At 42.8% G+C, this 25339-nt stretch overlaps 1 long non-coding RNA gene across 2 annotated transcripts in view; it reads right to left on the reverse strand.

The window, feature by feature from the left end:
• The window catches only part of LOC141373469 (uncharacterized), a 65126-nt gene that overhangs the window by 9870 nt on the left and 29917 nt on the right, over positions 1 to 25339 (reverse strand). Inside the window, exon 1 of one of the 2 annotated variants that reach the window (XR_012379525.1) lies at positions 4913 to 5027. The exons of the other annotated variant lie outside the window; for it this stretch is intronic. This is a non-coding gene — a long non-coding RNA (uncharacterized lncRNA). Of the gene's footprint in view, positions 1 to 4912; positions 5028 to 25339 lie in introns of those variants that run through there. 2 annotated transcript variants of the gene reach the window in all.

The following is a 25339-nucleotide window of genomic DNA, read 5'->3' on the forward strand; positions in this document are numbered from 1 at the left end:
GTGTGTGTGTGTGTGTGTGTGTGTGTGTGTGTGTGTGTGTGTGTGTGTCTCAACTTTGTAACCTGGAGCTAGGGTAGGGGTAAAATGAGTTTTTTGTGTGTGGTTCAGTCTATTTCTTCAAACATTCTGAATGATAATTAGCTTTGATTTTTACATCTATTCATAATGATAGCAGAGGGCAACATACAACAGAAAGGGGGTTGCAAGCTTTCCACTTAGCAATTAATTCTATTATTAAATGCTAAGAAAAAAATAAGTGCCTGCCAGCTGTAGCTTTATTATGTTTTCCCAGAAATAATAATAGAAGGCTCAGAAAGTATATTACTTATTTTTCCTTTCTCCCCCACCCTCGTAGGAGAAGAAAATCCCCATGGGTGGTTGCTCCTTCCATGTGAAAATAAAATTATTCTGCTGTGGGAAGGTGGCTTGGACAGAGCATACAGAGGGAGACTGGTATCCAATGGGAAGCTTCTTTGTTTTATTTTTATTTTTTAAATGGAGCCTCTGCTCTGGGCCAGAACCGGTGCTGAGCAAGATGGGGATTCAAAATGATAGCATCCTTGGAGCTTCCTCTGCAGAAGTTCACGGCCATCTATGCACCCGAGTTACACCAAAATAAGGCAAATACCAGAACAGTGAAACAAACCGTACCCTCCAAACACAGAAGAGAGGGTGGCTAGTTGGTCTTAACATCTGAATTTGGGTGGAGATGTCAAGCATCAGTCAAAAATAGCTACTGATGATTTCTGTTGGCATCCAACCTGGCAAGTAGTAGGTTCTCAATAAATGTGAAATTAAGTCTGAGTCTGACCTAGATTCTTGGTACAATCCTCAACACACAAAGACTTGGATGAGGCTCTGCTCTGCTTCTCCCTTCACCCTTTGGATCCACTACATAGGCAAGCAGCGGGCAGTGTCCTTCACCAGCTGAGAGGTGCTCAGGAGTATTTGCAGAAGAGAAGCAAGTTCAAACTCAGAATTACTAATAATTTAGGCTTAACTCCAAAGGGCTCAGATGAACACTGTTCTAACTGCCGGGGACATAAATAAAAACCTGACATGCTGGAAACAGTGTGGGGCTTGGCACTTACTGAAGCCTGACACCAGGCCTCTACCAGCTGTGTGACCCTGGGTGTATGCACCCAGTATCACAATCTATAAAATGGGTGTAAGACCACCTCTTCTGCAGAGAGATTATGAAAATTAATACATGGAAGAATGTCTAGCATATTGTAAGCTCTCAAAAGCTATTTTTGAAATTTTGTGCTGCTATTGTTGTTTAAAAGTCAGGTTTGTATTGAATGAGACTCAGCTTTTCTACCTGTCTTCTTCTTTATCTGTGAGAGAGGTTGTGTTGTGCGTGCTGCGAAAAAACCATCCTCGGTGAAGAAACTCAGGTGTCCACGCTTTGAATCCCCTCACTGAGAGTATTTCTTCCTCCATTTGGCCCATTCTTATGCCAGTCAGGAGAGCTTGTACATGAGCCAAGAATGATAATCTCTCTGACTCGTTCATCCCCTGGGGGTGGGCACCTCTGTGTCCCCACATGACGTGTGACTGTCACTGGGTGTGTTTAAGCAGGGTTACCCTAAACCAGGGCTTGCAAGCTGGCCATCCCTGGGCAAAATCCGTCCTGAGGATTTTTTGGCAGGTGGAGCATTTTTTTGGTTTGTTCTAAATTAAATTTGCATGTCCTTGGGGTGTGTGGGGGGTCGCTCTTCACTTTGCCAATGGCTCCTTACCCGCAGTGCCACAAATCAGTTTTGATTCACATGGGATGTCACCTGCTGGCTCCTATAGGCCATCTGAGGTTGGAATCACTAGTCTAAACTCTGCTCACATCTAGCCTGAGTAGTAAAGGCGCCTGCCTGTATGGGTTTGGGAGCAAAGACAATAGTCTCCAAATTAATCTCCCTGTCCCTAGTCTTTCTCCCTTTAATACCTCCTCCCCACCGAAAGTGATCAAGCCTTCAAAATGTATTTACTAATACTACTTCCTTACTGAAAGTCCTTTCATGGTTCTTTATCACCCACTGTTCCAGTCCCCCTGCCCACCCTCACGCCCTGCTCTTCTTTGCTTCAGCCACACTGACTGACTTTCTGTCTCTAAACATGCCCTCAGCACCCAAACTGCATACTTTTACAAATAGTCCTTCCTCTGCTCAGCATACCCTTCTCAGACCTTTCCAATTAGCAAACCTCCCTCAAGATCCAATCAAAAAAATTGCAAAGTGTTTCCTGATCCCCAGACCAAGAAGCCAATGACTCCGTCTGCTGGGTTCTCAGAAGAGTCTTTGTTTTTCCTACGATGTCTAGTTTTACTTTTCATGCTCTCTATACTATATGTCCCTCAAAAGAAGATTTCTCTGCGGTGTCTTATGGTGCTCATGGTGCTTGTGGCAGACCCAGCTCACTGATCACTAGCTCTCCATTCTCCCTTTCCTCTCTCCTAACAGAGCCCAATTTTGTTCAGAACAGAAGTTCAGAGCTCAGCTACAAATGTGGCCAGCTAGAGGTCTGGCTAAAGATCTGTAGACGTAAAACTTTTTGTGAAATAAGAAGGGCAAGTCCCCTTGGGGCAAGCCCTCTGCCCTTTAGACTGAAACGTGGGTACACTGCCTGGTGATGCAGCACTCAGCCTTCAGCCATGGGACGAAAGCCACGCCGGAAGCAGTGCCGCAAGACCAGGAAGGGGTCCCTGACCGCACTCTTGAGCAGTTGAGCGAGGCCTGGACTCTGCCCTCCAAGTTTCTTATTATTTAATGAGACATTCTGCCATCTGCCTAAACAGTGGCAATTGAGGTCTCAATTATTTGCAGCCAAATACTTTCCCAACTATTACAACGATCAGGACCTTCTGTTGAAGAAACGACAGATTTGATCACTTATGCGGCAGATATTTTATTAAGCATCTGCCATTCTTGAGGCAGTAAACAAGACCAAGTTCCCACCCTCCTGGAATTTACATGCTAGCTAGGAAGACAAACAATGAACCGACACATCAGTGAAAGCACAACTCAGTGAATTTAAAGTCACGGGGTTACATGTCCAATGTAGGAGATCTGGAGGGAGGGATGAGGCAGTGGGGAGTGACATGATGGAGGTGGACTTGGGGGTGGGGCGCGGGAAGACGTTCAAAGTCAGAGAGTGAGCTCTGTCTTCAGAAACAGCAAGTACAAGTGGCTTGAGGCAGGAGTTCGTTCTGGGGGCAGCACGAAGGCCAGTGAGTCTGGGGAGCAAACAAGAGACCGAGGGTAGGAAGAAAGGCGAGGACCGGGTGGTGCAGGCCGTGTGGTGGGAGGCACCAATGGGGATTATGTTCTACCCACGTGTAATTAGAAGACGAGAAGATTTGATGGCTGATGGTTTGATGACTCAGTTTACATTTTCCAGCAAGTATTCTGCTGGCTGGAGAACTGATTGTGGGGGAGCCAGGACTGAAAGCAGGAGACAAGTGTGGAGGCTGTGCCACCCGTCTGGACAGGAGAGGTCAGTGTAGGTGGAAAGCAGCCCATCGGGTAGAGCCTATGAGTGTTATAAATTTGCAGTTCAAGAAAAAGAGAGACATCAGAAGGCTCACCTCTTGAATGTTGGTGACATTTTCTAAAATGAGAAAGAAATGAAGAAATCAAAAATTATTTTGGAGATGCTAAATCTAAAATGTCAATTAGATACTCAAATAGAGGTTTCAGGTAGGAAATTAGAAACCAGGGGGCATTTTGAGTCTGGGGACCGAGTCTGGGGATTTAGCAGCCCAGAAAGACATGGGACTTGAGGAAGGTGCCTGAGGAGGTAGTATAATTAGACAAGAGAAGGAGGAGGAGGTGAGGCCTTCCGACGTGTGGGCCAGAAGCAGCAGCTGATAAAGGAAACCAGAAAGAAAGGTCCGTGGGGTAAAAGGAAAATAAGCGAGCACCCTCCCCTGGAAGACCAGCAGACTCACGCACGTGATGGCAGGATGGCATGACAGATACTGCACGGGGGTGGGAAGAAGGGGAGGATGGGTGGACAGACGCACGCTCATGGTTTCCACCTCTCAAACAACTGGCGGGTCTTACAATTCATCTCGATGAAGCTAATGACTTCACCAAGTTACAAGCCCCCAAATTATCAAACCACATTTTCAAACAAAGAAGTTTTGAAAAAAGAACCTTCTGACTTAAATCTTTCCAGGGATTTCTCAAACACACAAATGTTCTATGTTTCCCGAGGTCCCAACTTCATCTCTTCAGACAGGGAGTATAAAGATAAAGGTGTGAACGAGAGGAAGGGTGACTGGAATGGAATTATAAACAAAATAAAACTCGAAGAGAAAAGGAAAGAAAAATATGTTGAGACTTCAGGGCTAAGTGATATTTTTTTATTGCTATTCTCAGAGGAATATTGTACAATTAGATGTAGTGCCAATACATTTTCCAAACAGGGCCTTGACAAAATTATAGAGTAAAATTGACCAAATTAGCATTTTTATGATTATTTCCAAGAGTGAGAAAAGTTGTATGGTTTTGTGGAATAAATTAAAAAGTGTTTATTGGGTTTTAAGGAGATTTGTGTTTCAAAATAACTTTGAGTTCATGGAAGAGTTGGGAAATATAAAATTGTATGCAAGAAAATTCCTTTCAATTAATCAATAGCAAGAGTGAGCTAAGGGGGAATTTCTCAAACTTTTAATGGATTGTTGCAGACAAATAATCGAGGTAAGCTCAGCATGATGCACTTGAAACAACAGGTTGGCTCTAGTGAAAATCTAGTCAGGATTATCCAAATATAAATTCCAGTCCCAACTCTATCACTTCTTAAGTGAGTGATCGCTCATAACTCTTTGAATTTCCAGTTACTGATCTGCAAAATGCGATGATATTAACATAATAGCTCTTTATGAAGATTTAAACAGTCAACTCATGCAAAGCACCTGGCAGACAGTGGCATGTTGTAGGGATTCAAAAGCTGCTTCTTTATCTCTTTCTATCTTCCTTTTCTTTGCCTATTTGTTCTTTACCTCTATAATCCCACACCTCATAGGGCAACAGGAGTGTTGATATAAATGATGCTTCCTTTGTTTTTTAAGAAAAAAGTCACCATTATGGTCTGAAAAATATAAAAGTAAAAGCATATATAAAAATGCATATAAAACCTAACATCCTAACATATCAACTGTGATGACTTCTTTGTGACTGTCTCCAAAATTTATCATAAATAAGTAATTTGATAGTGAAAATTAAAGTATGAATTTAACATAGTGCTCTTTTCCCTAAACATTATATCATATAATTTTTCTGTATTACTAAGAATACATATTTTTTGATGAAAATGTAAGGTTTCATTTAAGTCGCTATATTTTCGTTTCCTTAACAATCAACACTTACTGGGTAATTAGACTGTTTTTAGTTTTGTTATTTTAAATTTGTGGTGAACATCATCAGGAATAGATTTTTTCATGTTTCACATCATTTCCTTGAGATATATTAAGAGGAAAAGGACTAAAAACTACTTGCAGGATATAACTATTTCTGTTTTTTAATTAAAAATTTTTATTGAAGTATAATTAGCGTACAGTGCTGTATTAGTTTCAGGCGTACAATATAGTGATCTAACACGTCCCCGTATGTCACTCAGTGCGCATCCGCATCGGTGTATTCTCCATGTCCTATATTTCACCCCCTCACCTCCCCTCTAGCAACCAAGTTTCTGTTCTCTATATTGAAGAGTCTGTGTTTTTTTCCTTTTTTTCTTTGTTCATTCATTTGTTCTGTTTCTTAAATCTCACACAGGAGTAAAAGCATATGGCATTTACCTTTCTCTGACTTTTTTCACTTAGCATTATGCCCTCTAGATCCATCCATGTTGTAAATGGCAAGATTTAATTCCTTTTTCTGGCTGAGTAATATTCCATGCTATACATACCACATCTTCTTTATCCATTCTTCTATTGGAGGACACTTACGTTCTTCTATACCTTGGCTTTTGTAAATAATACTACAACAATAGGTACAGAAGCAACGTAAGTGTCCTCCAATAGAAGAATAGATAAAGAATATGTATGTGTGTATGTGTGTGTGTGTGTGTGTGTGTGTATTCAAATTAGTGTTTTTCTTTTGAGTAAAAACCTAGTAGAATTACTGGACAGTAGGGTAGTTCTATTTTTAAATTTTTGAGGAACCTCCATATTGTTCTCCACAGTGGCTGCACCAGTTTGCATTCCCACCAACAGGACACACGGGTTCTATTTTTTCCACATCCTCGCCAACACTTGTTGTTTGTTACCTTTTTTTATTTTAGCCATTCTGACAGATACAAAGTGATGTCTCATTGTGGTTTTGATTTGTATTTCCCTGATGATTAGTGATGAGCATCCTTTCATGTGTCTGTTGGCCATCTGTATGTCTTCTTTGGAAACATGTCTATTCAGGTCCTCTGCCCATTTTTAATCAGATTATTTGGGGTTTTTTGGAGTATCACAAAGAATGTTTTCATTAGTCCTTTACTAATAATTGATTTCATTTTTATATACTTCCCATACAGCTGAAGACACACACAGACACAAACACAAAGACACCCACCCACACACACAATGTTTTCTTTTCTTTGCAGATAATATTTTTTTCTTTTTTTCTTTTGTGTTTTATTAAAGTAGCTTAAATCCTTCACAAATAAGCTTTTCCAGGGAGTTAGATGGATGGGGTGATCAGGCAGGCAGGATTACCTGTGATCTGTAGTATAAAGCCCCATCAATGCCACAGGAAGAGCAGGAATAGATAATAATGTTGGTAACAGGAAAAACCTTTTTTTTTTTTTTCTGTTTGACTGTATGACTTCAACTTCTGGAGGCGTTCATTCTACCTTTGCTGATAATTTACTGGCATTTTAATTGTTGCACTGGAATTATGACAAATCACTCTGCAGTAACTTCCACCCATGTAATCAAGAGAAAGACTATTTTTGATGACTTCTGACAGTTTTCCAGTCTTGCCCTCCCTGTGCTCTCTGCCCTACATCGGGCAACCTGAAGGGAGCCTTTGGTTGGGCCCAGCATCGTGTGGCTGATGGACATTTCAGATAATACGCACACCTGCCTGGGAGGGCATTCCTCACCCTGACTCCAACCCCCATCTGCACTAATAATCCAAAGCCTACGTCCCACTCCCTCCCTCTTATTTCACTCTTGACCTTCTCCTTCAGGAAACCCTCTTCTGTTCACATCCATTAGTACCTATATGTCATTTAACCCCACATCCACAAAATCCCAGGAGGGGGCTGTCCAGTGAACTGTAGGCTATGGTAGGTCCTGCCACATGCTGTCAATAAAAAATCTGGTACCCATGTTTCCCAGTGTTAAATTAATCAATTAACCATCCATTCATTCTGCCCAACACAGGGTTTTCACATGTGCTGTTTCCTTTGTCTTCAATATTCTACTACCCGAACCCTATCTTCCCCTGACTGTTCTTTCAGTTGACCTTGACCACTCTCTCTTTAAGGAAAACTTACCTGACTTCTCTAGTCCAGGCTGGATTCCTCTGGTACAAATTCTTTTTTTTTTTCTTTTAAAGATTTATTTATTTGACAGGGAGAGGCACAGCAAGAGAGGGAACACAAGCAGGGGGAGTGTGAGAGGGAGAAGCAGGCTCCCCGCTGAGCGGGGAGCCTGACGCGGGGCTCGATCCCAGGACCCTGGGATCATGACCTGAGCCGAAGGCAGATGCTTAACGACTGAGCCACCCGGGCACCTCTGGCACAAATTCTTATAGATCTCTTTGTACTGAGATTACAATAAGTGATAACTACATATGTATTAGTATAAACTTTTGGTCATTTTCCTTTCTCCATTTGATTATCAGCTCCTGATAGTAGGGTATAGCTCTGACCAGGCTCTTCATCATTTACCTAGCATCTAACATGGTACTCGGCACATGGACAAAAAAGCAAATACTTTTTGCTTTAGGCATTAGAATATATCAATACTTCTGACTGATATCGCCCCCATCCTCAGTATGCATATGTGTGTATATACGTGTGTGTGTATATGTGTATGTGTATATGCAGAGAAATGTGTACACACACACACACACACACACAATAAATCTCAGTGATGTTAGTTCATACATGTTCTTCAGATGAGCTTCAGGATGGCCCCAGGAGCTTAGGTGAGAGAAAGAGCAGGGAAAAGTTGTTTAAATGTGTGTCAGAGGCAGATCATTGATGTGGTTCCTTGTTTAGCCATTTACAAGCTGTGTGATTTGGGGGCAAGTTGCTCAACCTTGGTGAGAACCAGTTTCTCATCTATATAAGAGAGATCATAAAACTACATTACAGTGTTGTTGTGGGACTTAAAATTATATGTGTAAAGCATTCTCCAATAAAACCTTTGTGTCTGTTCAATAAATGTGCTTATTTTAATTAAAGCGTCCTTTGCTCGGTTAATTTGGAGAGCCGCCCTGAGCCGTAAGTCAAAAGCAGACATTAACATGTAAGTTTTAAGGGTTTGAGTCAAATCAAGATTCACCTTCTCTGAACTTAGCCTTTCTTTCATAATTCTTTTTAACATATACAAAAACCTCTTAAAACTCTGTTCCCTTTAATAGACATAAAAACTTCATCTCTTTATTAATGGTATTTGATATCTAAATCCAGTCAGACTTCCAAACCACATGCACTTCGGAAGTTCAGGTGAGTAGGCACGTGAGATCTACACACTCCTCCCTCCTATGCTCTCCAACCACTGCTCTAAACTGACAAGGCAAAACCAAAACAAAACCACAAAACACAAAAACAAAAAAATAAAAACTTTATTTGCAATGCTTTTCAGCAATGATGTCTCCAGATACAAATCAGAGGAAAGAAGCAGAGACAGCTCTGATGGAATTTCTAATTGGGATGCATTAGTGCCGATGCACACATCTCTCACATGCAATCTCCCCACACTCAGTTGCGCACTCTTCAACCCTTACAATCTCTGAGCTAAAACCCAGTGGCCTTTCCCTTGCTCACTATTCCTATTACCAGCCATTACTATTGAGAGTCTGGCAGTCCTGGAAATCTTTTCTGATTTCCTGAAGGCATAGCAGAGCTGTGCCATCTTTCTGCACTGGTTCAGTGGGTCTGCGAACTGAGCCCCACAGCCTGAAGACTGCGAGCAGAGGAGAGTGTGTGGCTTTGCCCTGGATCTATTCAGCTAAGCTGGAGCTGCTGTCCCAGAACCACCTTCTCCGCATATTCAAGTTTTGCCACAAAAGGAATCTGCATGGGATTTGGAATCCAGAAGGGAGCAGCAACCCTGGTTCTGCCTGAGGAGCTGGTGTGGGGCCAGGTTCTGTCATAGCTGCTGCCCACTGTCGATCATCTGTGGATTCACCTGTGGGACTAGGGCAGCAACCAGGCTGCAGCTTCTCCAGCTCCTGCCTAATCTTCCCCTTCAGCTTCTCTGAGTCTTGGGCCAGGCACATGTACAGTATCATAGTGAAGGGCACCAGGAGATCTGTACCCCACCCCTGAGACTGGAGGTGGTGAGGGACAGATGTGGGTCCAATTTGCCCCTGCTCTCTTCCGCTTCACATTCACCTTTCCTTCTCAACCATCAGCTCCGCTGGCTTCAAACCCAACATCAGACACAGAAACAACTGTTTTAAGGAGACTTCTTCACTAGCAACAACAACTGCATGAGCTCAATATCGAATCCTGTAACTGTGAGTATATAAGATGCAAGAAATCCTCTATGTGCATCACTGATAGTGAGTCTGCCTCTCTGTTCAAACTGTAAATAATCAAGAAATGCTCATGTGTCTGGAGAATCCCACTATATGTGAGATGTGGAGAGCTTGAGAATGGTGGTCGAGGGAGCGATCTGGGGCATTCCCACAAAAGCATGATGGGCCACATGTGCTCTGATGACTCGGCCCTTTGCTAGGACCTCACAAATCATCCATGAAGAGACACAGGTTGTGTGGGAATGCACTCATGGTGGAATCAGTCAAGAGGCAAATTAAGGTGTGTAGGACAGCAGGGGGGTCAGAAGCCTGAGTAGCTGGAGCTGACGTGGGTAGAGAGAGACGTGGCCATTTGGAAGGAAAATCCACAACTGACAAACGTTGCAGGGAGGGTCCTGGACATGACTGGCTTTTGAGATCGGGCATATATGGTCAGGATAACCTATACCCTCATAAAACACAGACCCCAGGGTAGTGTGAGTTACACTTAGTTCTCGCACCTTACTACCAATGTGTCACCATGTTGCCTGTCTAGTCTTGTCAACATCTTTACCTGGCTCCTCTTCTGTCTCTGTGGTTATGCTGTTATCCAGCCCCTCCTGGTCTCTCACCTGAGCTACTATAAGACCATCCCAACAGTCTCCTCACCCAACCGGTCTGCCTTGGCTCCCCTCCCCTATTCCTCAGACGGCACCCTACTAATATTCTTCCAGTGCAGCCCTAGTCGTGCCAGTCAAGTTCAGTAATTTCCCACATTCCCTATTATCTATTCAGTATGCCTTAATTCTTCGGGGGCCATGATCTCTCTTAACCTGTATTTCCAGCCTTAAAATAAGCACACCCCTTAGCAAGCCCACTAAAGTCAAAGTGAACTCAATGTGAACTTTGCGTAGAACATCTTAACATCAGTATTTCTCCAGGACCAGAACTTACTTGTTCTTTAAGGGCAAACACAGATGACTCCTCTAAGAAAACTTCCCTAGTGAACACAGCTAGAAGCCATTCCTCCAAGAACCCATGGTATTTTGTCATTTCTACATTATACTGTATTTATATATTGTGTTTATTAAACTATGAGTTCCTTAAAATCTGGGCTTCATAGCCCTCAGCTCAGTCCCTGGCATATCATTAGTACTCTACAGCCAGCTGTTAACTGATAGAATGAAACTACATGGTATCATCTCTCTAGCTGGTTGTTGCCTATGTGCCTAGGCTATCTTAGGGAGAACAAAGTTGCTTTAGCCTTGTTTCACTTGGGGATTTTAAAAAATAATATCAGTGTTTTCCCTGACAATAGAATCCAACATTATCTATATATTATAACCCAATACGCTCTATGTAATAGAATCTAAAAGATCTTAATCAATTCTAAAATCTGTAATCAATTCGAGGTCCACAGACTGTAGTTGCCTTTACTGAGTAAAAGGAGACTAAGTTAAACACAAATTCTTATTCTTTGGGCCAATCATTTGTTGCGGAATATAAATTAGAGAGTTTTTAGCAGACAAAGGGCAAAGGCAGGCATGTGTCAACTACCATGGTTACCCTCAAGTGGCATGACTTCTGGAAACTCTTTGACTTACTTTCCCCCATCCTTGAGCCCCACTTCATTTCCACCTTCTCCAAGAATCCCTCCCTAATGAACACAGGTACAGATAGTAGAGGCTCTCCTTTAAATGTCAAAGCACTTGATCTACAGCTATCATTTTGTACTTGGTACCACTTTGTAGCAAATTATATCTATCTGTCAGTCATTCCACTAATTATAGAGAAATGATCATCTGCCAGGGACTTCCAGGCTAGTGGAGGAAGCAAATAAGCATAATATTTACAAAGTATTGTGCCAAATGTTATGCAAGGATATGCGCAGAGAAACGAAGGGTTGGAGAAGTAGGTGCCTAATCCAGACTTGAAGTGAGAGAAATCACAAACTATTTGATTTATCAAATTTACTAGGTTTATTGAACAAGTGCCTTAATGTCAGAATGGTAAGAATAAAAGAGACGCTATTTTTTGGCACTTTTAAGTTTACATCATGAGTACACGTTAGTTCCTTTTAGGTACAACTTAGTCACTGATATATTCTTTGTTCTTCCAGTACCTAATACAGTGTAATACATGGCAAAGAATATTTCATAAGGATCTGTTAAAGGAAAAACAGACATTTAAAAAACCCACTATATATATATATATATATATATGTAATTTATATAAAATTTCCCCAGTAAAATTCAAATAAAGTGACAATTCAGGTTATCATCAGAAACACAGCTGGTTAGAGGAAAAAAATGGTGAAATTTGTCCTGAATATTCTTTCACTATACACGTTTGTCCTTCATTAATGTACCCCTTTCAACGTGTCTTCATCCCTCGTACATCAACCACTGAAGTATTTTTTGTCTTGCCCCTTCTGTGCCTGAACTACTTTCAAAAAATATCCTGGTGTGTGTCATGTCCCAGAAAAATGGAGAAATTTTACATGTATTTGACCTCCAAGAAATGGGCAAAGAGAAATCCAATAGAGAGTTGGGAAAATATTTGGAGGGATCAGCAGACACTGGTTTCCTTGAAGACAGACCCCAAGAGTATAATTCCTAAGTATAGTCTATCTTGAAAGAACATTTTTGTGAGTTGAATTGTGTCCTCTGAAAAGTCCTAATCCCTGGGAACTGTGAATGTGTCCTTGCTTGGAAATGAAGTCCTCATAAATATAATTAGTTAAGACAAGGTCATACTGGATTCGGGTGGGCCCCAAATCCAATATGGCTGGTGTCCTCATAAGAAGAGAAGAAGAGACACAGACACAGGGATAATGCCATGTGAAGCTGGAGGCAGAGACTGGAGTGACACATCTACAAACCAAAGAATGCCAAGATTTGCAGAACTCCAGAACCTGGGGGAGGCCAGGCAGGATCCTCCCCTAGAGCCTTCAAAAAGAGCAGAGCCTTGCCAACACCTTGACTTGAGACTTCTGGCCTCAAAAGCTGTGAGGAAATTAATTTCTGTTGTGTTAAGCCACCCAGTCTGCGGTAATTTGTTACAGCAGCTCTAGGAAACTAATACAGACATCACTTGTCAAATATGAAACATAACCTTGGTATGCTCAGACCCCAGTAAACAGAGAAGAGCCCACGCCTGTGTGTCATTGTAGAACCTCACAGCCAGTGCCACCAAGGAAAGCTCATTGGCCATACAGAACAGTACAGTTCCATGCTGCCAGGAATCTGACCCCTTGAGTCATCTTTTTTTTTTTTTAAGAGAAATTAAATTAATTTACTCTTGACTCAATCGATTCACAAATATTTACTGAACGCATACTTTATACCAGCATAGTTCTATGCACTGAGGACCTACCAGTGAACACATGAGAAGATATATCTCTGTCGCGCAGTTTATATTCTAGTGATAGTTGATGAGAAACTGAGTTTTAGGAAAAGTTAAACTGACAGCTCACATGCTTTGTCCAATTTCTTTTCTGTTCAATTATGATGCAGATGGCTTAACATATTTTGTGATGATTTATGGAATGTCTGATCTAGTTGTGTAGAGCAGGATAGGTGACTACTGGTTCTGGGGGAAAAAGAGAGAGGATCTCTAAAAAGTGCTGAGGACATCACATCACTAAAGAGGGGTGTTTAGGAAATGTCCTCGGAATGCTTTCTGTGGGTTTTCCCTGCTTTTCCCCTAATGGTTAGAAATTGTTTGATATGCTCTTTATGGCCAAACACCTGTTAAATCCCTATTTTTACTTTTTTAAAAAAATATTTTTATTTATTTATCAGACAGAGAAAGAGCAAGCACACAAACAGGGGGAGCGGCAGGCAGAGGGAGAAGCAGGCTCCCCCCCGGGCAGGGAGCCCGATGCAGGACTTGATCCCAGCACCCTGGGATTACGACCTGAGCAGAAAGCAGACACTTAACCGACCGAGCCACCCAGGCATCCCTATTTTTACTTGGTTTTTAACTAGGAGAAGAACGAATACCCTTTTAATTAATTGCACATCTTCTCTTCTCAATTCCTCTGCTGCTTCTTCCTCCACTAGATCACCCGTAAACAGAACTGCTGTAGAGGTGAGTAATCTATTAGTCTGAGACCAGAAGATAATAAATACAGAGCCTCACAAACACATAGGCATTCACATGTGTTCACATGATCTTAATTATAATAATTCTAATTAGTTTGAGTTGGCGATCTTGAAAAATATGCAATTTGTTCAGCAAGTGCCACCAGCCTCATCCAATAGTTTTCTTGTCACATGTGACTTATCGAGACAAAAAAAGAAACAAAACAAAATCTCCATTTATGGAACTTTTCATATTCTTCATTCTCTTGCAACTGGATGATGAATGCATCCCACACAAAATGCATCTCTTTGGCCTCCTACGCAAACTAACCCCTGGACGTCAAGAATGGGCATGGTTCCCGATGTCTTTATTGTGTGCACCAAAGTGCTCTGCACTCACCAGTTTCCAGAACTCAACTCCTCTCCCTCACTGACCACAAAAATCAGCCACTCATGTTTAATTCTTTTATCTTCTAAACAGTTCTCAAATCCTTTTCGCAAGCTTTTCGGGACTTTCCAAACCATCTTCACAATGCTTTACCGAGAGATCCTTCTAGAAGGCAAATCTGGTCATGGTTTTGGTTTGCTTGTTTTCTTCACACTTCTGCATGGCCCCTCGGGTTCTTGGAATGGGCCTCTGCCTCCAATGAACAGGGTCCTTTTTAATCTGACTCCTGACGTTGTCTCCCTGTATTTCTGTCACCTCTACACTGGCATCTGCACACTCACATTTCCTACTCCCTAGGCTGACTGTAGTGGATGCTGACGTGGTTCCTAGACCTCCAGCAAGGACTGAGGCACTCATTTCACCAGGCCCTGGTAATGTCGGCAACTGACAGCTTTCAACAAAATGCCTCTTAAAGAACTGTCTCCAGTCGGAGAACTACCTAGCTTAGAGCAATGCCCTTCAGGTTCAGGGGCAGGCTCAGGGGCAGTGAGCCCTGCTCACTGTGGTTCTTGCCCTAAGAAGGGTAACTCTGAGCGTTGCCCCAGTCTCAGAGCTTTCTTTGGAGATTGGCTTGCATTACAACTGTATCACAGGTCACAGTCCCCCTCTGACCGACCCAACTTCCTTATTCTCCTAGAAATGATCCTGGAGGAAATCCGCAAAAAATGTCCTATATGCACATCATCTTTTCAAAGATCTGTCTCCTGAGAAGCCTAGCTGAAGTCACTTATGATTGCTGCACTATATTTTGCACTTTCTCACTCTAGGTTTGTAGATCTTATTTACCTAGAATGGCTTTCTCCCACTTAGCCATGTTTTCCTAAAGAGTCTTGCCAATTCGTTCCTTAGCCCACTGGACAGGGCTGATCACATGCTGCTTATACAGAGCTGCAGGTGGTAATTTCATCCCATTTTCCTTCCTTCCTGAGAGACTGTAAACCCCTTCAGGACAGAGATGATGTATTTTCCTCTTTGTCTTCCCCATGCTTAGGCTACTGCCTATCACAAAATAACTGCCCAAAAAATATTTGTCACGTGACCAAATGAACACATGATCCTCCAGCTGGAAGAGTTCAAGCCTTGTGGGAGGTAGAAGCCACTCAGCTCAGGACGATAGAACAGAAATCTGCTGTCTCTCCGGGCAAATCATCCACTGACTAATCCGCTGGTCTTGAAGGATACCTCAACACTCAAATAATGAGAAAGCCTCTTAAATTGAGATTTAGCTTTTGGCTGAGTCGGGCCATTAAGTTATTAATCTGTCTCGGAGGTCGGAGAGATTGAAAGTATGGTTGCTTTTTATTTGAATTATTGTATGGATTCACTTATTGATTTTAGTGTTGGTGCCAGGTGCCATGCTAAGAAGGTACAAACTAAATCTAACTGAGACCCTGGGAGCATGAACTAAACAAATCGCAAAGCAAGGTAGAGGGATAAGTGCCATAGGAGAAGGACATACAGAAGTGTACAGAATTGACAGATGTCATTTGGCAAGATCCTGTCCAGATCTCCTCTGACAGGGTGGGACTTTGACTGAGAGCCTTTCACAGGTAAGTGCCATGCTATGCCTTGAATTAGAAGTTGTCAGGTCCACAAGGGAACTTCTGTAATATTGAGCGAAGAGCCAAGAGGAAGAGAAGACAGGGGTATGGAGAATTCATTTCAATACAGTCCTGGAGGGGTGAGGAAGAGTCAGACCCGAAGAGTGTGTGATAAGCGAAGAGTGAACATATTTGACCAAGGCCCTCAAAGGTCAGCTTAAAAAGGTGACCCCCACTGCTGTCATGGGAGCCCCTGCAGAATGCTTTACTTTGGGCAGGCTGACCTTCAGAACTGGTTGGCACTGAATTTGTGGGTGTCAAGTGGTGTTTGTCAAAGCATAGCCCATGGGCCGTCTGTACTATAACGACCTGGGACACTGGCAAAAATGAAGAGGCAAGGGCTCATCCCCGTATTATAGCTACATCAAAGTCCCTAGGAGGTTTGAGCCCCAAATCTGCATTTTAAAAGACTTCTGGTATTTTACCCACACTAAATTTAAGAATCAAGACTCACTGGCATGGATACTTGGGAAATTAGAAAGTAGAGGCAGATTCTTTCTTTTCTTGGGTGTGTGTGCTGTGTGTGCTGTGGTGCATGTGTGCTTAGTGTGTGCGTATTTATCAACAGTAATAGAGGCTTTAAAGAAGGTGGAAGGTGGAAGAAGATAAAAGGAACACATTCAAAGGAGCTTTCAGGCCATTAGAATAGTATATAATTGATATCAAGTACTATTCTGTTAGATATCAATAAAACAGATTTTAAACTTCTTTTTAAGAATAGTATTTGGTCTCTGTAATATAGTGATATTTTATTAAGACAACAAAACTTCTATGAGTGGGTTAATGGTATAACAATACAATCCCTCTCAAGTACAGAATTAAAAACACCATTCCCAAACATAATACAATTGCATTTTGTGGCTTGTTATGCTGTAATATTCCCTTCTTTGAACAGCAGATAAGGAAGTAGTATGTTTGTTGTTATATATGGTTAAATAGGGAATGCAGGCTCGAAAACATTCCTTTCCTTCTGAAAGTCTGCATCAACACCTGGGCCTTTCTTCTTTTTCCCTTCCAACCTCATACAAAGACCACACAACACTAATATAACTTGATAAAATCTTGCCCACGGACCAGCTTAAGTTAGACAGGTCACACAACAGGAATATGGCTGAGAATCCACGTCCCAGCGTTAAGCTAGAGACTTGATGATGAAAGAAGTAATTTCTGAATCCTACCATCTTTTTCCAGTGTTGTGTGACCCATCCTCTCATGAAGTTGTGAGGTGGAAAAAGGTCCATATCATGGGTCCCTTTTCATGGAGATGCATGAGAACTCCAGAGAGGGGGAGTCTTTATTTACAGAGTCAGAATCAGGATGCTGAGACAGAATTTCTGACTTCCTGGTGAGTTCTCTGCTCTGGGATCACCTCTCCGATGAGCTACATTCTCCAAAAGGTCTCTTTCCTATTAGCTCACTGGCATGGGTAAAACGCCAATGGTACGTCCAACCCAAAGGATGCAGGTGTTTTAGAGGGTGGATATGAGAATACAAGGTGCCCACCTGCCTGCTGAGCATCAGGGCAGAGGCCAGGCTGCATTTCCGAGATGATGCTGAAGGCCTGACCAGCTCTGTGGGTGCTAGGAGACTGAGGAGACAGCAAACCAATGCAGGTTCCCTTGCTCCCAGGACAGCGGGCACAAGGCTGGCTCACGAGCTTAGACACTCCGTCTAGCTCGTCCTGCAGAATAACCACAGCTATGGTTCTACATTTATTTTCAAGGGTCTCTCTCCACAGCTAGTGCCCAGGTTCAAGAGCACCGTGTCATACAGGATATTCAGTGCTGTCAGTGCTGGGGACTCTTTCCTCCCCCCAAGGGTGGTCTCAGCTCAGGCAGACCTGCAGGTCAGGGCACAGGAGCCCACCCAACAAGAAGTAGAGAGTGGAGCCTCATGCACGTCTGCTGTCTGTTGTACAAGTGAGCAGCCCCTTATACATACAACGTCAGGTGTGGGGCTGGGCCTGTGTAGTGGATCTCAGAGACCTTTTGTGTTAGACATGGGAAGGCAAGTACAAGGAGAATCTAGAAGATGGAAGAAACCCACCCAACTCCCAGTTCAGGGAAGGTTTCCCAGAGGAAAGGGCCAAAACTGGGAGCTGGAGGGCAGGCCTGGTGCCAGCTCCAGAAATCAGTGCTTTTCCACCAATAGACTGTGAGCAACCTGAGTGCCAGGACCAGGCCTGACCCAGCTGAGCCTAGGCCCAGCTCGGAGGGATTTCCCAGTGTGTGTCCAAAAAATATGCACTTCATGAATAAAGGAGAAAGAGAAAGAGGCCAGGGGACATTGCTAGGATGTCTCTGACCCACAGGGCTCACCCAACCCAATCACTTGGGGTGGGAGATGGGCAGGTGGGAGCCGTGTATAAGCCAAGGAAAACCAGAACACATTCTCCCTCCGGGCCCCCAGAAGGAACCAACCCTGCCAACATCTTGACCTAGAACTTCCAGCCTCCAGAACTGTGAGACAATAAGTTTCCCAGTTCCCTCCTGGTGCTTCTGGCCTCCAGTTGCCATTTCCAAGGCCAAGATGGACTTTGCCATGGAAAGACCTCCTAGAAGGTGATCTGATTCATCTCCCCCTGTTTTTGCAAGATGCCAGGTGGGGGTAAAGCCTCCACAACCATTCACACAGGTGTGAGGCAGAGATTATAGGACAGTGGAAGGAGATCGGCCAGTGTACACATTACAGAGAGCCGCGCATGTGGCTGTGATCAATGCCTCCACCTTGGTGTTGATGTTAAACATGAAACACGAGAGAGGGAACATCATGTTCTCCTGTCAAGCACCGTGTCTGTGTGTGTGCTTTCTTTCCTCTCTCCTGCTGTTAATATCCAATAATTGTGATCAGAAAAAATAGAGCGACATGAGTGTCAAAGACAATCTCAAAAGATTAAAAGGAGCAAGGGCTCTGTGTTGGAAATGCCTGGGTTTAAATCTTGACTTTACTACTCACAAGCTGGGGGAGACTGAGTGCATTCCTCATCTTCTCCTTGCCTTCAGTTCTGCCCTCCATGAGTTCTGGGTAATAAAAGCACCTCTCTCATAAGTCTGTGCAGAAGGCTAAGTTAGCCAATGCTCTTAGCAGAGTGTAATTTCTCCCTAGCCTACCCTCTTACTATTATCAAAGAGGCGGCTTGGACATGGAGATGGGCGAAGGAGGGCCAGCACCTTTTCTGGGCACTTGTTCTGCACGAGATGCCATGCCAGATGCTCTCCAAGGCACTGTTTCATCTTTGCTTTTAAAATGAGAAAGCTAAAGCTGAATGTCTAAAAGAAGATAAACATCTTGCCTAAAGCTACACAGCTTGCATGATGGAGATACAGTTCAAATCCAGACTGACTGGTCCTGAGACCTGGGCTTTCATCTTTCAAACACAAAAGATTGACTGGTCCTGATTCCTGGGCTTCGATCTTTAAAACACAAATGATATGTGACTCAGTCCCCGGGGCAGCAAGAGGCCGTGCCCTCCCTTCTCCACAGTCAAACGTCAGGGAGAGAGAACTCCCTAAGCCATAGAGAATGATACTGGGCCAGAGGAGAAGGATTCTCAGCTAAGAAGACAGAGCAGGAAACCAGGAGAGCTCCAAAGAGCTCACTAGATGTTTGTCACTAGAAGGCCTAGAACTCTGAGCTCATAGATTTGGTGGCTACAAACATGCAGCACATCACTGTCTGTTGTAGTTCTGTGTTTTACGTTCTCCTAAACATTGGACTAGCTGCAAGACTCTATTACTGGGCTGGAAAAGTAAGGCTGTAGCTAATAAAAGGACGAGTTAAACTTTTACACTCAGTTTTGCTCCTCTGGGCATCAGTGAAAACAAGGAATAGAATTTCTAAGAGTACAGTCCTACCAAGCTGCACATGTATTTATTCTGGGCTGAGTCGTATCTCGGGAGAGGAGTACCGTACGACCTGAAAACCGTTCCTGCTGAAGTGGTGAGTTCCCAAGACTGCATTCACACTAAACGTAAGCAATTAAGGGCAAAGACTGCCTCACTTGGCTTTGTGTCATCAATGCCCTTCATAGTCCTTGGCCCCAAGAGGGGGATAGGCAAATATGTATGGAATGAATGAATAATTTCCTAATCACTTCTGATTCTTTACCTATCAATAATAGATCATTGGGGTGACAAATATCCAAAAGGATGGGATTTGATGGATAGTCTTCAGCGCAATTATATTCTTAACCTGGTTATATTTTTAAAATTATTGTTATTCACAGAAATGATTAGGAATACAAATAAGAGTCAAATTTTGGGGTGCCTGCTATGGAGTTTCTTTTTCAAGATCACCATTTCTCCAAAGAAGCGGTTAACGTATGCATCTACCTGCCATTCTTCCTTCAAATCCCTCACAGGCCTATCCAAACACTAACCCCGCTAGCACAGACCAGACTGGTAAGTAAAAGTTTCCCTGAGGACTCCCTCCAGATGCCAGTTCGAGACCAGACCGCCCCAGAGGTGGGGGAAGCAGCTAATAATCATGGAACTGGAGTAGGCTCAGTGGCTTCCCTGTCAAAGTGGTCCCAAATAAGACAAGGGTAATTATATAATGTTGGTCACTTTTCATCAGTCTTGTTGGCACAAAATAAACCCTGCGACAATTTAGCTATGACAGTTTCTGGCAGACAGTGGGATATGTGGCTTAGCAATACCTACTTGGTTAATTAAAATCATTTCATCTCCTTGAAATAGCTTCCCAGGGTCACTAAGAGGAGGGGTTAGGCCCCTCTAGTTGCATTTGTGTAGTGTCATTCTGACTTACATTAGGTCCTTTAGATACTCCCTGCTAGCCATTTTCAGGAATGTTCAAAATCAGAGGGATAAAAATGCACAGAGGAGAAGGTAGTTTAGGAAATGAGATTAACGGTTTTATATCCACACACTAGTCAAATTATAAAAGAAAAAATACACATGTGAAACCAACTGAAGTTAACCCATTTCAAAGGCAGTCACAGATGGCAGGAACATCATAGCCTTCCTGCAGCTCTGTAGGAAAATGAGACATTCGGCTGAGGGAACCTCGTAAGATGGATGAGCACAGAACATCTCAGATTCATCATAAGGATGACATGTGATCAAAACTCCCTTTCTTTGTAGGCCATAGGAATTTGGATTGATGCAAATGATGAAGAATGAGTTAATAAAAAATAGAATTTTAACATTAATAAAAATCAAATCTATTTTATTTGTACAAGTGAGATAGATTTTAGCCCTCTTTTTAGTTGCTTATCATTTTTAAGTAAATCAACAAGTCATATCTACCATTCAAGTATTTTAAAAGTTGCATTTACAAATATTTAATGTACTTTAAAATGTATTTAAAAATGCATTTGAGGGGCGCCTGGGTGGCTCAGTCAGTTAAGCATCTGCCTTCAGCTCAGGTCATGATCCCAGGTTCCTGGGATCAAGTCCCACATCGGGCTCCCTGCCCAGCGGGGAGCCTGCTTCTCCCCCTGCCCCTCCCGCTGCTCGTGCTTTCTCTCTCTCAAATAAATAAAATCTTTAAAAATAAATAAATAAATAAATAAAAATGCATCTGATGAGAACAATGTGCTAAAATCAAGACTCATCTGGTCCTTCATTAAATCCTCCTGACACAGTGCCTGAGTACCCTCTATGCGCCAGCCACCATGCTGGGAGGAAGGGAGATAATAAAATACCAAAGTGATTATTACAAAATCCCTGCCCACAAGGTGCTCACAAACTAGTCAGGGACCCCTTAATATTACCATGTATTAATTTTTTTCTCTTTATGGGAAGTGGAGGAAATGGAATGACAATTGCCTGTTATTCTTCAGCAAGATGGAATGTCCCAATGTCTTGGGGTCCCTTTAAGAGTTAGAGTAATTAATACAAACTAGCTGTTATCACAATGACCAAATCTGCAGGGCTTAGCACAATAGAGATGTGTTTATTCTCAACAAAGGATCCTGCAGGTCTAGGGCTCTCCCCTATCTGGTATCTATGCCATCTGGAAAACCTGGAATCCTAGGACCCTCGCAAGAGGAAGAAAGCTGGAGGCAGCTCAGGATGCCTTTAAGGGCCAGGCCTGAAACCGAGAGCCATGGCTTCTCCACCATGTTCCGCGGACCAGAACGTAGTTACAAGCCCTGTCCTAACTGCAGGGGAGGCTAGAAATGTATTTCTCCTGGGATGCCTGGAAACGTCACAAAATAGGACACACAAATGTGTCCCTGCCACAGTCTGTTCCAAAAAGCAGAGCAAAGACCTGTTCTTGGCAAAAACAGATAATACTTATAAACACCCTATTTAACATTAGTTGTTTGGAAATCCTGCATCTTTATTTTGTTTCATTTTTTTGATAAAAGATTTGAACCATTTTTTTCCCCTTCCTTAAAATACAGAGTTGCTTCTGTATTCCTGCCAAATCCTGACTAATAGAGCAATATGACATGATCTTTACATCAGGGACCTCGATGTTTAAGAGACAGGAGTTTCCATACCAGCTCTGCTATAAGGCTCAGTCTCATTATAAAGCAGGGGTGATAATTCTACTTATCTCATAGGGTTGTTGTGAGAATTAAATCAGTTAAGGAATGAAAGCAAAGGCAAAGCAATATTCAATCTAATGGGAAAGCTGCCATTTCCAAGAGTTAGTTCTTTTCCACAGCCTTAATAAAGTGGTCTTTTTAAAAGTCCCTTTCCTGTGGAGCAGATGCCTCTGCGAGCTTTATCTTCCCACCGAGGTCATACCCCAGCTCCTCCTCTCTTCTGTCTCAACCTCTGCAGAGACAGACAAGAGGGACCCCAGGCAGCATGCGGTCCCATGGGCCAGGCCCCAACACAACTTTGTGAACCCAAGAAGCCAACAGGATCTGATTACAGTAGGACTTAATTTGGGCCCTTTTCCTTGTTTGTTTAGTGTAAAATGAGATTTCCTGAATTTAAAATCTTGTAGCTTTGGTTTATACAGCTGAGACCTTTTATTAACTTCTGAGATGGCTTTGGGTGCTGGATACACGCTATACACATTAAAAAAAGGATTCATTTGGCGGCTCTGGGAAGGACTCCACTATGTCCTCCCTAAGTATCACTTTTCTCAGGTTTACCGGGGAAGCATGGGTGGCCCTTACCTAACGGCAAAACAAACGATTGACTGTGGAAAGGAGGTCATAGGAAATTCCTGATTTCTAACCTAAGCTCCAGTCCCAGACTCCTTATGCTATTATTAAATATTTCTTGCCCCTTACTCCAACCGCAGTCCCCAGGCTCTGCTCTTGCCCTGCAGCTAAGCGCTTCTCCGTTTTTGCCCACCACAAGGGGTCAAGGTGGCGGCCGGGGGCCGCGCCAACTGGGCCAGCCATGCTTCACTGTCTGCTGTGGACCCTCTATCCAGCATCTGGCCTCGATGACAGGGGACGGACCGATGCTGTCTTACTCTGTGGATGTTAATGGGCCAGCAGACATTCATCCTGGGAAGAAGCACAAGAAAAAGCAAAAAACACCATCAAAGCCTGATCAGTCCACCTCTCCTCTTGTCTGTGGGCCATGAGTCTCCTCTCTTCCAGGCACTATATACCCTCTCTTCCACCCTCTGCTGCTGCCAGGGGAACTCAACATCCATGTGATATTTTGTTCCCAAATAGTCAGGAATTGATAAGAATTTCATATATGTGTGTCCTACTATGTCATTCAACAAGTACTCTTATAGCACTGTCTTTGTACCAGGGATAGTTCTAAGCATTAGCGGAATAAAAATTATAAAAGGATAAAAGATATATATACACATATATTCCTGCCCTCAGAAATATTATTGTATATTGCAATTTTCAAATGAAATGTTAGGATCTCAGTAGTGGATAAATGGGAAAATATAAAAGGTCCCTTGACAGATGGAATAAAATTCAATAAATAAAAAATAAAAAACATTTCCTTGGAAAATAATCAAAAGTATTCAGATGAAAAACCACCTTGTGATACTAGTTTATAGATGGAAAAATTAGCACACATGCACACACACACACAGTCGTTCCAGTGCTGATGAGTCTGTGCTGAATATGGTATATACATGTCCTGAGGATACTCTCCAGTCCAAGGGTAACAAGAAGCCGGAGCCCCCTTATGATTACCCCTTTCCTGTGACCAGATGATCCCGTCTTTTAGTGGAAGCAGGAGGAAGAAGGAACTTCCCCAAGGAACGGTGTAACAGAAGTGAATATCTACTCAAATGCATTCACTACAGTTTTGCCTAAAATAATACAAAATTCCCCATCAATAATTGGTGAATTATCGTACATGAAAATGTGTTTTCCATGTGGAAATAGGAAACATTTCCATTTGTTTTTATAACTTAAAAAAAGGCAATACACAAATGACACATTTCCTGTGATTGCAACTACATAAAAGACGTCTTTGCATAGACAGAGGCCAGGACAAAATACGAAAAATGAAATTATCTGTTGCATATGTGTATTGAGATAAGAGCACATTTAATTCTTCAGAGGACTATTTAATATGGCTGCATCACATTTTCAATATATAAAGTAAACAGGTACAAGGATAAAGGAAATGAAATTCACCATAGGCTGAGCAAAGGATTACAAAAATATGATCTGAGATAGGTGCAGAGAAGTGGAAGCAGTCATCAAGCTTTAAAATACAATACGGATAGTTTCCCGGTAGAAAGTAGTTTTCCAAAATTAACCATGAGCCCACCTGCTGGGATCCAGAAGATTCCAGCCAGCACCCTGCACTTGTGCGGAGCACCCCAGTCCTCAGTGCGGAAACAGAGAAATGCCCGATCGTGTATATTTCTGGTGAATACCTAATGCTTCTATAAAATTGCTCAAACACTGTAAAATATATAGGATTTTAAATCTGTGTAATGTAGAAAAGAGCCATTATGATATCAAACATATCTGAAGGTTATTTTCCAGATTTGGAAGGGGCTGATTTGCATACGACGGCCTAAAGAAAACAACAGGAAGCAATCTCCACCTCATACTCTTTCCTTCCTTCTGCCCCTACCCTTCCACCCTGGTTTCACCACCACGTCCCCCCTCCAGTAAAATCTGAGCCATGTGACTTTTTTCAACATCTGCTTCCTTTCTTTTCTTTCATAGAAAGCGTGCATGAATAATCAGACCACACTGCTGCTGTTAATTGTAAAAATCATTAGTAAACTTCCAGGTGCTGTTTACTATAAAGCATTGCAATTTTCTATCCTAAAATCGGCAACTCCCCCGCATCATTGTCTGCCCTGGGGCATGAGCACTGTGTGGCTTTGAGGCTGTCAAAGGCAGTTGCAGCCCCATTTACTGGGACTGAAAGAGATCGATCCACACCTGCAGCGTTTGAGGCAATAATTCCTAATATTAACCAGACCTCATGAGGAGCAGGCCCTTTTGCCAGCCTCCTCATGATTCAACGCTTCGCAATCCATGTGAAATCACTGAAATAGGCTGCGATTGACCGACACCCACCCCGAGTTCCTTCTTCCCCTTTCTGCCTCCACTCCACCCCATTTCCCAAGCGTTCTGGAGAGAAACCTATAAGG

This window comes from Callorhinus ursinus, unplaced genomic scaffold (genome assembly GCF_003265705.2).
Source record: "Callorhinus ursinus isolate GAN/ISIS: 27379988/994484 unplaced genomic scaffold, GSC_fseal_2.0 scaffold10, whole genome shotgun sequence".
In the NCBI taxonomy this organism is placed as follows: domain Eukaryota; kingdom Metazoa; phylum Chordata; class Mammalia; order Carnivora; family Otariidae; genus Callorhinus; species Callorhinus ursinus.